This window comes from Ambystoma mexicanum, chromosome 11 (assembly GCF_040938575.1).
Source record: "Ambystoma mexicanum isolate Mex_15411 chromosome 11, UKY_AmexF1_1, whole genome shotgun sequence".
Taxonomy (NCBI): Eukaryota; Metazoa; Chordata; class Amphibia; order Caudata; family Ambystomatidae; genus Ambystoma; species Ambystoma mexicanum.
This window is the reverse complement of record NC_090934.1, coordinates 1,106,565,259-1,106,579,086: the sequence shown is the minus strand read 5'-3', so window position 1 is coordinate 1,106,579,086 and position 13,828 is coordinate 1,106,565,259. Positions and strand designations below refer to the sequence as shown.

The 13,828-nt window shown below is 40.1% G+C and overlaps 1 protein-coding gene across 1 annotated transcript in view; it reads right to left on the bottom strand.

Annotated features, from left to right (window-relative positions):
• The window catches only part of SH2D7 (SH2 domain containing 7), a 233,890-nt gene that overhangs the window by 198,408 nt on the left and 21,654 nt on the right, over positions 1–13,828 (bottom strand). The window lies entirely within an intron of this gene.

Genomic DNA, 13,828 nt, shown 5'->3' with positions numbered 1-13,828 from the left:
GAAAGGAGTAACACAGAGGCAGCTAGGGCGCAACTCCCCTTCTATGGGGCACCAATTGGGCAAAACTTGTAGCTGCGTTGCCAACGGCCAAGAGGTTATAAAGAAGCAGTCAAGAGGCAACCTGGGTGCAATTCTCCTTTCTTGGGTTTCCAGTTTGGGGAAACGTGTAACCCACATTGCAAAGAGTCAAGAAATTATAAAAAAAGAGGCAGCCATTGTTCAGCCCGCCTCACGTGCCATACTGGTGTGGAAAATCTTGTAACAAATATTGCCACTAAGATCTATTATAGTTATAGGGGTTTTCTTCCTGGTAGGCGAGTATACAAGGAAAGAAGAACCTGATTTGAAGAAGTACGTTTGTGGAAAAAAAGGTGTGCAGGAAAGAACTTCTTAACTCTATTAACATTTTCACAACCTGTTGCATCACTAATGGTAGTTGCTATGCTATCCTGACATTATACCTGTTGGAGAATAAGTGTGATATGCTAATAGTCACTTTACATCCAAAAGAGAACAATTGCCTTAGTTTATGAACTTGTGTTTTGAGATAGAGACATTTGCCTTACCAAGAAGTATAATGCGGAGAAAAACAGTTGTTTTGATTTGTGAACCATTTGCCTTACCAAGAAGGATATTGTGGGAAACAACAACTGCTTTGATTTTGAACAAATGTTTGTGAAAAATACATTTACTTTATCAAGTGGCAGGACGCAGTGGATTGAAAAGTCTTTTTATGTTACACTGAGCAGAACTTTGTTGAATCAGAACGTTTGTGATGATATTCCTGAATGAACCAGGACTACTTTCCAAAACATATACATTTGAACTGTTCTAATATTTTGTGGAACTGAAAACAGCAAAATATTCCTTGTATATTTTTATTGTATGTATTAGTGTGAGTCAGAGATTTACATATTTATGTATAATTATTTAAATGTGGGAAATGCATCATCTTCGGTTATTTAGGCATGTGGTATGAAAACTAAAGAATAATCTTGAAGTCACATCTTTCAGCTGTGGGACTCTTATGATTCTAATATGGCAGTGATTTCCTTGTCATGTATGTGCCTTACCTCGACCACTTCGGAAACGAAAGAATTAAAATTAAAAAAATAAAACGACACCCAAATTAATGTTGCATTTTTATGAAACATATAATTGTTATATTTTTCATTTATTTATATATGTGAATACAATACGATTTAAGACAGGTATTCAAAAATGTCATAAAATATGCATTTGATAAGAAAAATAGACATTTATTTCATCAAAATAAAACACAATCAAAATAAGTACTGTTTAACTTTTCAAAAATGTACATTTTACATGATTACAGTTTATGAAAATAAAATACATTTGTACAGGAAGTATATTTAAAGACCACACCTGTCAGAATCTCCCCTTCTTTCTCACCTTTTTATCCTTGTTGACGTTCTTCCGGGATGTGGCTTCTTGCTTTTTCACCGACCGTGACTTGTATAAGCTGGAACGCGAGTCCTCTGGTTCCAGCGTGGAAGCCGGCTGCCAAGCCGGTAGCGTTCAAATATCTAGGAACAATGTCAATTAATCCAGGAAAGCAGATAACGAAAGGTAAGGAATAGAAGGGGGGAGGGGTTCCAGGAGTGAAGGAAGGTACAATGCATGATAAACAGAGAGCGAACTCGAACACGTCTAGTAACTCGTAGGGGTAGAATTGAGACGCGCGGAGCCACGGGGGCATGCCGGTTTTCTAGGAAGCTGACGAGTGCACACAAAGTCTAGACCGCCACAGTTCTGTGTCAGCAGCCATTTTGGATGGGTTGCAGAGTTAATGCCGCGGTGCATCAAGGACCATGAAGTCCAGAAAGGTCGAACCTGGCCATTCATGACAGCATGCCTCCTCCTGAGCCCGGACCCACCTGGTTTGCCTGGGTGTATTCGAGGAAACCTTTGTAGTAGACGAGGAGCATTCATGTTAGAAACTGGTTCCCACGTACGCTCACTAGGGGGATAGCCTTTCCACTCCACCAATTATTGTAGTTGGCCTCGTCTATACCTGCAATCACATATCCTGGAGACCTCAAATTCGACCTGATCATTGATGAGCACAGGATTAGGTCTAGGAACTGTCTGATTGGACTGTACATATGGCTTCAATAAGGAGTTGTGAAAGACCGGAAGAATTCGTTTCCAGGAGTCTGGGAGCTGAAGTTGATATGCCACTGGGTTAATGATTTGTTTGATGGTGAAGGGTCCGTAATACTTGGGAGCCAGTTTGTTAGGCCGTAGATGTCGAGGAAGGAGTCTGGAGGATAGCCAGACTTCGTCCCCTATTGAATAAGAAGGGCTAGGTCTTCACTTAGCGTCTGCATATCGTTTAACAGCTATCCTGGCCTTTTCCAAGTGTTCTTTAGCATCCTTGTGGCCGTTCACCAATTTTCCAATCCAGGAATCAACTGCAGGTACCGGGGTAGGATGTGGCAAAATTGATGGTAAAACCGAAGGATGGAATTCTTGACTGCAGAAAAAAGGTCTTGTCTTGATGGCTGAATGATCTGAATTGTTGTAAGCGAATTCAGCTACCGGAATCAATAGTGACTAATCATCGTGGACCCTGCTAGCAAAACAGCGGAGATATTGCTCTAAAGTCTGGTTGGTTCTTTCTGTGATCCTGTTGGTTTGAGGATGATATCCTGAAGACAATGCTTGCTGAATACCTAGTATTTGACAGAGGTGTTTCCAGAACTGGGATATGTACTGGGGACCTCTGTCGGAGATGATCTTGGATGGTAATCCATGAAGTCTGAATATGTGTTCAATAAATATCCCTGCAAGTTCAAGTGAAGGGGGCAATTTGAACAGTGGTGTGAAATTAGCTGTATGGGTAAACAAGTCAATTGTAACCATTATGGTTGTATATCCCCGGGATGGTGGTAATTCCACAATAAAATCTGTAGCGATGAAATCCCAAGGACGTGTTGGTAATGTAAGTTGATGCAGAAGACCGGCAGGTTTTCTATTGTCGTGTTTGTTTTGACTGCACACAGCACAGGATTGAATGCAGGCCTTTATGTCAGTGATCATTCTTGGCCACCAAAATTGTCTCTGTATGAGCTGAAGGGTAGTAGTGATGCCTCGATGTCCTGAATGAAAGGTATCATGACAGAGATTCATGACATTATTTCTCAGTCCTTGTGTAGGGATGATCAGTCGTTGATCCTTGAAGAGATAACTATCCTTAGTATTCAAGTTCCAATGGTTATTCTGGGTGTATTCCTTCCAGAGATCTGAGGAAGGAGTATGGGCATGGATGTCTTCCAGGAGGCAATTAGCTTGTGCCACAAACACAGTTTTTGGAAACATCTTGGGAAATTCCCTGACCTCCACAGATTCCTAGTCAGGGCGTCTGGACAAGGTTTCAGCAACGATGTTATTGATTCCGGGAAGGTGGTTGATCTGCGCAGAAAAGAAGGCCCAACAGGCCTGGTGACCTTTTCTGCACTCCAGGGATTGTAATACTTGTAAGGTCGATGACCTGTTCATTCTTGCACTGGATATTTAGCTCCCAGGAGTAAATGACGCCAATCAGTGAATGCTTGTGGGATGGCCAAAAGCTTTTTCTCCTGGACCGAGTAATGACATTCACTTGGTTTCAAAGTACGGGATAAATAGGCAATTGGATGTTCCATCTTGTCCTCAAACTCTTGTTTTAGGACTGCCCCAATAGCATAGTCAGAAACATCGGTTTCCACCAGGAAGATTTGAGCTATGTCGGGTTGGGCTAGGATAGGACCTTCAGTGAACTTTCTTTTTAGATGTTGGAAGGCTTTCTCTTGCTCTATAGACCAAACAAATGGTGTATCCTTCTTTAAAAGAGCCACGATGGGTTGTACAATTGCAGAAAATGTAGGAATGAATTTTCTGTAAAAGTTTGCAAGTCCCAAGAAGGATTGTATTTGCTTCACAGTGGTAGGCACCGGCCACGAGAGTATGGAGTCTATCTTGCCAGGGTCCATTCCAATTCCTTTAGGACTGAGCACAAAACCCAGGTAGTGAACGGTTTGAGTATGGAATAAACATTTTTCAGGTTTGGCCAGGAGTTTGTTGTCTCGTAATCGCTGTAGAACTGTCTTAACATGCTCTTCATGAATCTGAGGGTCTTTAGAATAAAACAATATGTCATCCAGGTATACGATAACAAAAAGGAACAACATATCTGAGAACACTCTGTCTATGAATCAATGGAATACCACAGGAGCGTTGGCCAGACCGAAGGGCATGACCAAATACTGGAAGTGGCTGAAGGGAGTTTTAAAGGCCGTCTTCCATTCATCACCCTCCTTAATTCTAATGAGATGGTAAGCACCCCTAAGGTCGGGTTTGGTGAATATAACAGCTCCTCGAACGGCCTCCAGAGTATCTGAAATGATTGGTAATGGATAACGGTCCTTGAGGGTACATTGATGAAGACCACGGTAATCCAAACAAGGTCGTAACTCCCTTGTGTTTTTCTTTGGAACAAAAAACGAGAACGCGCCTGCGGGAGACTTTGAGGTTCGGATGGTTCCATTTGCTAAGTTGGTATCCAGGTACTCACGTAGGGCCTTCTTTTCAGGCTCGGATAATATAAACATTCTCCCAAATGGAATCACAGCAGAAGAGTCTGTTTCAATGGCGCAATCCTCAGGTCTGTGGGTCGGAAGAGCTTGAACAATCTCTGTTGAAAACACATCTGAAAATTACTGGTAGGTTTCTGGTACTTGGATAATGTTGGACATGCTCAAGGAGGATGGTTCATGGTACTGAAAGTTTACTAGAGGGATCCGGGATGTGTCCTGACATAAACAGTGTGACATACAAAACTCAAAGCCAAGGAACAAGGAACCTGCTGTCCAATTGATGTAAGGGTTGTGCTTCTGTAACCAGGGCATGCCTAGTTCCATGGGACAGTGGGCAGCCTTTATGATGTCAAACCGTATTCTTTCCTGGTGGTTGTTTATTGACAATTGTAGTTCCCTTGTTTGGTGAGTAATAGGACCTGAAGACAAAGGTCTTCCGTCGATTCCCTCCACGGGTTGTATCACTTCTTTGAGCTCTCTCGGAATCCCATGAGCGGTGGCCCATTCATGATCAATGAAGTTCCCCTTGGCACCGCAGTCCACAAGAGCCAGGATGGGAAAGGATTGATTCTCTGTAGTTATCAGTACAGTTTGTAGGAGTACTAAGGTGTTCTGTCCAGGAGTATTCAAGGAAGGAATGGATGCGGAGCAGGCATTTCTCTCCCGAAGTTGTGCTCCATTTAGGATCGGGAGTTGGCGTTTCCCGAACGCCAGGGTGGTGCTATAGGACATTCTCTAACCAAATATTTGTCAGAGGATATTTGTCATAGGCACAGTGCATGCAAAGACCAGTATCGATTCTGCAGAGCCTTTCTTGTGGAGATATTGGCCCCCTAAAGGCACCTATTTGCATAGGTTCTGGATCAGGGGTTCGTGGAGCAACAGTCTCTTTGATAGTTAAGTATTCAGTATCTGTCTTTGGGGAGGTTTTCGCTTTTCTTTTTTCAGCCTTTCTCTCCTGAATCCTGAAATCTATCTGCAACGAAAGATCCATAAGGGCCTGGAAGGTTCCTGGATGAGCCACTCTGGCTAGCTTATCCTTAACTTCATTGTTTAAACCTCTTCTGAAGAGAGTGAAACTGGCTTCTTGCGACCAATCTGCTTCTTTGGCTAGCTGCTTGAAGCGAGTGACGTAAGAGAGCATGTCCTGACTCCCTTGTTTAAATTCAAGAAGTCTTTTTTGTGCACTGTAGATGAGCTCAGGTCGATCGAACATGGCTTTTAGGGCATCCACAAATCCTTCGTAGTCATCCAAAAGCTGATCTCCAGAATTAACCAAGGGAGTAGCCCAGGTTAATGCATTACCGTTAAGTGGGATATCATGAATCCAACCTTTGCTCGTGGTGTAGAAAAATAGTAGGGTTTGAAAGTGAAGTGCACTAAGCATGAATCAAGGAAGGAACGTAGGGACCTAGAAGATCCATCATACTTATCCACAACTCCGCCAAACAGAACGCTTTCATTGACTGCGGAATCCCGGTATAGGACCAGCTGTTCTAAGGCTGCATTTTCTGCTTTAAGATTTTGAACCTCGGTAGTTAATTCTTGCATACCTTTCATGAGGTCTTGGACTGCCGCTTCCATATCAGTTTCCGTATCAGGTTCCGGGCATCTCAATCTGTCAGAAGCTCCCTTCTTTCTCATGTTTTTATCCTTGTTGGCGTTCTTCGGGGATGTGGCTTCTTTCTTTTTCACTGACCATGGCTTGTATAAGCTGGAATGCAAGTCCTCGGGTTCCAGTGTGGAAGCCGGCAGCCAATCCGGTAGCGTTCGAATATCCAGGAACAATGTCAATTAATCCAGGAAGGCAGATAACGAAAGGTAAGGAATAGAAGGGTGGGGTTCCAGGAGTGAAGGAAGGTAGAAAGCACGATAAACAGAGAGCTAACTCGAACATGTCTAGTAACTCTTAGGGGTAGAGTTGAGACGGGCAGAGCCGCAGGGGCGTGCGGTTTTCTAGGAAGCTGGCGAGTGCACGCAAAGGCTAGACCGCCGCAGTTCTGTATCGGTGGCCATTTTGGATGGGTTGCAGAGTTAATGCCATGGTACATCAAGGACCATGAAGTCCAGAAAGGTTGAACCCGGCCATTCATGACAACACCACTTCATTGGAATCTTAGTGAACTTTCCAACAATTTCAACTTTTGGAGGACGAACCACATTTGAAATGCTATGTGGCATCGACTGACCCTTGGAAACATAATCTGTTCCAAGTCCGTACGTTGGCAGGCAGGCAAAGTCAAAGTCAGATCTTTCACAAAGTCAGATTCCATCTGCTCTAATAGTGCTTAGCCACCAATTGCTTTTTTTCTTTTTGTAACAGCCATGTTGTAACAAAGCATGCCAAAAGCACCCCTTGTCCTTGCTTGTTCCCTACCAATGTTCTTATTGTGAGCAAGTACAGCCAGCCTTGTTCCAGCCTCCATTCCGTCTATGCTGAAATGCCACCTTTTAGGCCTGTACTTTAGGCACATATTATGGAAAACCTCCAAATCCCCCAGTGTGGCAAAATTCTGTCAGGCCCTTCAAATGTCTGCTAAGCATTTTGTTGCATACAATCTTTTGTAGGGCTGTGTGAGGAGGGGAGCATTGCATCAACCACTTTTTCTTAATTAAGTGCTCTTCATTCAAAGGTCCATGTGTCCATTCGTGAAAATGCTTGTTATCCTCCCATGAGTGGAACTATGATGGATCGTTGTATGCCACTTTTCAACCAGACTCTGGGCTGAACCTTCACAAGTCTTTGAACACCAACAAAGATGGTTGCTGATGGACTGTGACCATTTTAACATTTCTTCTGACTCCTTTTTTTTTACCAGCAGCTGTGAATTTTTGGGATCTTGATTTTTTGATATGCCATACATCAAACTGGGGCTTTATGTGCGGAAACAGCTCACACATAACTTTTGCTATTCTAACATGCCTGTCAGTGGCTATCAATTCGATTTGCGATCCCCTTGATTGCAGAATTTCAATTGAAACCATATTTCTCCATGGCAACATAGGATGTACATTTTGACACTTGCACCATGACAGAACTACCTTCTGAGTGTCCATGTCCTGGGAGTGAGAAGTGCACTAACGGGCCAAAAGTCCAGGGCTGTCGCACAGCCCATCACCAGCAAGCCTGACTATTTTGCTTGCGAGAGCATTGTCTATGGATATCTTTTCGAGATTCCAGGCCTGACTAATAGCCAGGAACCAGAACTGTCTCTGATATTTGTAGTATGCAGTTTTAGCAGGGAACTCAAGTCCTAAAAATGTACACAAACTTGATATCTTACTAAACATTGAATCACTGAACAACAGAGCAGAACAACAAAGTAAATTCCCAGCTGGTACTTTTCAAAGAATAGGTTGTCCGTACCATGAAAAAGTGTAATGGTCATAAACACAGATCCCCTTGATCTTCAGGATGGTGCCTTTGACTATTCGAGTAAACTTTGCCAATGGCCGCCCACAAAGCCTTGCACGTATCCTATAGTTGCATGTAATCATTTATGTAATTTGTAGCGGGCAGGTGTCAAATACAATACATATTGGTTCCCTCAATAGCCATTGTCTGGAAATATAGTGGTTTGAGAATCTGTGATGGTGGATAAATCCTCCGCACTACCCCTGGTGAAGGCAGGGTCATATGCATAGTCATCAATTAATCCCAAAGATGCCTCTGTGATTTCAGTCTTTTATATTTCTGGATTTTTAGAATGTATTGGGGAAACATTTTGTCTTTCTTTGACAGAAACTGTTTTGAAGGTGTGAAGTGGGTCAAAGGAGTGGCAGGTAATGATGAAGCATTTTCTATGTTGTCGGTCAGTTCCGGTAGAGGTTGTGTGCTATAACAATGATCCATCGTAATTTTCCATGGCTTCATTGCTGATATTTAGTTCAAATTCCAGCCACTGCACATGAGCAACCTCAAACATTAGTTGCTCCCAAGTGACTCCAGTTTGGCAAGCAACATCCTTTGTCAGTGGTGTGGTTTTAGTCTTCCTGCTTGTCTTCTTCTTAGGCTTCTAATACATTAAAACAATAAGCTTTATTTCTTTGACACTTAGAAAACATAAGAATATCAACCTTATAATCTACTACGAATGAAAGATATTCCAAATTACCACTTTGGAAAACATGTACCCTGGTTTTCAGAGTGTGTTTTGATAGTCAGTCTTAATGTACATCCTCCAACTGTAAACAAAACATTCAAAAAAGTTGTAAACAACCGTAAATTGCTTCTATGGCAAGAAACATAAATACTCTTTCACTTTGAAAAACACTTTACACACAATAAACAGAACTTTTCAAGTCCAATTGATAATAAATGATGACTTCCAATATTATTTGTATACCTGTAGTCCATGTGTGTCTTCCATATTGAACGCTTCAGTATTAGACTCTTTGCGCATAAGAACATATGCAATAAACATGGGATAATTATTAAACAATTTAATGTTAATTTCTTTGATAACAAAGATTACACCTTGATAAGAAAAGGTAAATATATTGCCAAAGAAACTTTTTTTAGAATTGACTAAGAACTAAAAATGTTAACAATAGTTGATTTTGAAATGTACCTGGTGTCACAGTGAATTTGTGTTAGTGAGCGCTATACAGTATTCCATCAAAAATAAAGAGAATACATTATCAACACCAAATATATGCGGTATTATAATGTTAATTTTCATTTTTTGCACTTTATATGTCCAGCAACAGTATATTAATACATAAATAGACCATTTGAAGAATGAAAGATTCCATGTAATTCATCCACAATAATACTTTTTGTAATGCATTACTGTCGCTGTTGCATGTAGGAAGGTGAATGACACTACTACATTGATGATTGCATGCATTCAGATTTTTTGACAATGTTATTACTCGTAAACACATTATCATTTATTTTATTACTTGGAAAGAAAATATCATTAATCACCAATCATTAATATCATTCAATAAAGTATCATGCGTCATACCTAATTTGCCTGACTGGTTGATATAGAAGAAGAGCATGTTGCAGAAGTACTGTCATCCTCCTGAATATAATATTTTGTTTACAATTATAATGTTCAAGGAGAAGTTTAGCAATATAAATTAAATGGAAAAGAGAATAGATACTGTGAAAAGATTCAATTTTCAAATTATTATTAATAGAAATATAATCAATAGCAATTATCAATGTATTTAAGAGTTGAACTTGACCTTATACATCTATACTATAGTTGCACATAAATTTAGTATTGACAAAAATATTACTTGAAAGGGAAGTGAGGTTAGTGTTGATTCCAAGATAGTTCGCGACGATGAAGCTTGTTCTTTTATTCAATGTATATATTCATAAGAATGGCCAATATAAAAGCTATATTAGTCAAACAAAATAGACAATTTCATACACTATAGATCAGTTTACCAGCATGTCAGTGGGGCTCACTGTTTGGATATTGGAGGTGTTTGTTGTTCCCTCAGACGTAATGGTGTGGACTTCCTTATGTGTGGTTTACCTAATGACAGACATTGTGATCATTACATATGAAAAGTCATCAATTTACAGATACTGCTATTCAGGTTTTTAGAAAGGCTCAGATTGCAGTGAACTTTTTGTGTATCCCAAAAGTAGGTATTTATTCAAAGGTTGAAGGTGCTCATTATATGTTTGCCAGCATCCTGGCGGTAAATCCACCGGGATACCAGCAAACTGAATTACAGATACCGGCTCTCGGCCCGCCTGTTACTGCAGGATTATAAGTGCTGGTATGCAGCATTAGTCCCCATTCCATGGAATCCATGAGGACCCCATGGGAGATATTATCCCATTATGACAGGCACCGGTATTACCGGTGCCTGTAATACCAGCCATGTCTGCTGGCAGGGTGGTGGAATTACCTCCAGCTCTGAGCTGGAGGTAATTCCTTCACGTCACCAGAAAACTTGTAGTTGACTGGTGCGGTAAAATGCTGGTATACGTTAATACCAGCCCATTAATATCACACCGGCCAATTTATAATGAGCCCCAAAGTCTAAAATTTAAATACATCTGTAAATTGTAACATAACAGAAATGTTGACAATAAAATAGCTAAACCACTATTTCACAAAAGCTCCAACCCTTCCATCCCAAAATATATTGGCACACAAGTTCAAAACATTGTGTGATCATTTTTTCTAAATATATATTTACACATAAATGATTATATACACATACATTAATCATTAATGTTCACTACTCACCTGATTCAGTGTGTGTTGAAATACAGCTGGAACAGCATTGGGAAGTAATTTGCAAATGAGTCGGGGGCAACGCTTTTTAGTGAACTTTGATGGTTCATCCATACCGTCCCAGAAGTTCCTGCTGCAGACATGGAATCAATTGCCCCTCACGTCCTCCAAGACATCCTTGGCTTCGCTGTCATTCTCCTATACTGAAAACCCACAGTTGAATAACCATGTTCTTATCAACGGCATATCCCTGATGAAAATATGAACAACTGTACTAGGAATTTTATCTTGGATGATATTAGCGCACCCAAAAACAATACATGCAGGCTTTGTTTTATGCTCAGGAATATCTAGTAAAACACTTTAACATACATACAAATTATTCAAGTATAATAGTGTTTAATTCACCAATAATAACCTTGCAAAGACAAAGCGCTTTAGAGTTTGGTAACTGCCCTCTAAGCTAGTCTGACCCACCAGGCTAACCACCAACTGTTATGTCAATGGTCTGTCACACGAAGAAACATATTATTGGTACATTGATCAGCCATTGTGCCACTGAAAGAAAAGCGGGAGGACAAAACATTACATATTCAAAAAAGACCCTATCATGTGATGAAGGAATTAAAGATATAAAAAGATGAAGAAAGGTTGATAATGGAGGTCATTGAGATATATGAAAATAAAATGTGGATGAAATTTGAGTAAAACGCACTATAAATGTACCAAGCAGAAAATGAGAACACTGTAATAACAAAGAGTTCAATGACCTATAATAGGGAAAACCGATGAGGTGATTCAGCAACGAAGCTAAGGAACAGTGCGATGATGATATCTGTAGTAGACTGCAGAGATGTTTACTTGCCAAGGATTTTAATGAGCTTATAAACACTTTGAAAAGTGGGTGTTCATGTGAATTTGTTGTGTGGAGGCACTGCCCCTAAATTTAGTTGGTGTTTTTTTCTCTGTTTTTAGGGGCGTGATCTAGTATTGTTACACAGACATATTTGGGTATGTTTAAAGACTGATGAGGTGAAGGATTGATGACGTCAAATTTCAAAGAAGAATGCTGGCTCCTACAAACAACTATTGCAAGCTCACAGCCCAAGTGAGAACTGCCATTGATAAGGGAGGGGGATGGATGTAGATAAAGCTAGCGCAAAAAGCTTGGCACCATGTCAAAGAATATAGAGATATGTTGATTTGCAGGTACAGGGTCTTCAAAGGGGAGTATGGAGACACCCGTCTGGAGTGACCATGTGGCCAATGGTCCCCATGAAAGAGAGCCCTTTTAATTATACATAGCATTTGGCACCTTGTGCGTTCCCCTCCACACCCCCCCATTGCGAGTGCATGGGCCCAGGTGAGAACTGCCTTTGATATGGGAGGGGGATGGATGTGGATGAAGCTAGTGCAATAGGCCTGGTACCTTGTCAAAAGACACCGAGATATGTTGACTGCAGAGATGGAGTCTTCAAATGGGAGTATGCAGACAGCAGGTCTTAGGTGGACAAAACCAAAAAATCAACAAAAATAAAACTTGAAATTTACAAGGAAAACTAAAAACTTAAAGTGAAACACACAAAATTGAAATAATTGGAAAATAAGCAATGCAAAATTATTAGATATATATAATTTTTATTGAAAGTAAAATGCATATAAAAAAAGATTAATGGTATATACTAACCACAAATTATAAATATCTGGTAGTGGTACAGTCTGTAAAAATCCCTTGTTTTGTCCGAAAGAACTAGAAAATTGTTCACGGATTGCTCGAACCACATAAGGAGGTATGACTCATCAAACTCAGTATCCCAGTGTTCCATGAATACATCTGTGTAAAAGATAGAAACATAGTTTTGTTGAATGAATCCAATAATTGAATTTATCTTGTTTGGCCTATCTTGTAAAATACAAGGCACTGGTATGAATTCAAAATAGTCACAGCCCAATACTTTTGAGGTAAGGGTAATATATTAATGTACGCACTCTTTTGAAAAATAAAAAGTAGGAAGATATTTTTTTAATAGCTTGAAAGTAACAAAACTATTATTGTTGACTCGAAAACTGAAAGATGGAATAGTTTGGCATGAACAAAGAATAATACATTTTCCAATATATCAAAATGTATGTTGTGAGTGAACCTTTGAGATCAGAATGTATTAGAAGAACATAAAAGGCTTTAGTGCAAGTTTGTCACAAGTAAAACATACAGATATAATACTTACTGCTTACTAGGAGCATGAGAGCGAACAGTTGCTATAAGTTTGTGCATCTGCAACATCAGCATTCGCAACACAGATCTTGTAAGGAAGGCTGCCTTGAAGTCATGAAGCTGGGTAATGAATAGTGGTGTAAGCTCTTCTTCGGCTATGTAGGCCAAGCAGCAAGTGTCTTTTCTGCAACAACAGTTCTCCACCAAAAGTTGCCAATAGCTCACATCGATGGCAGGTGCAACAAGTGGAAATGTCTTCCATGCAACGAGGATCAGGATCCTGGGAGCAATCATCACGACTTTCAACTGATTCACCATCTTTTCAGCTACTTTCGCTCTCAACCAGTTCCTCTTTGGTATACTGCGGCTCATAAATTTATGGCTGAATGGATGCCATAATTATTGAGGATTGAAGAAGCCAAAAATCAACTGTGGGAGAAAATAAAAAAATAGTAATTTGTATACAATAATGAATTGAGGTTAAAAATAAGGAGAAGAACAGACAGGTTATAAAATCCCATAGTGCAAAGACAACAGGAATAGGTCCAAAGTTTGAAAGTTCTCATAGGCAGATGGAAAAAAGAACTGAGGTAAATATACAATTTAAACGTGGTTTAGTAAAGATCTTTGTCAATTATGTAATCATTATTGAAATTGAAAGCGCTTACAGAATAAAATCATTTGAGCTAGTGTAAGTACCCTTTTCAGTTTAATTTGTTGGAGTTGTAGCCGAATAGAGCAAAAAGAAGTTGTAGAGACTCGTAATGAAATAGCAAACACTAAGGCAGCAGAAAGTCCAATGTTGT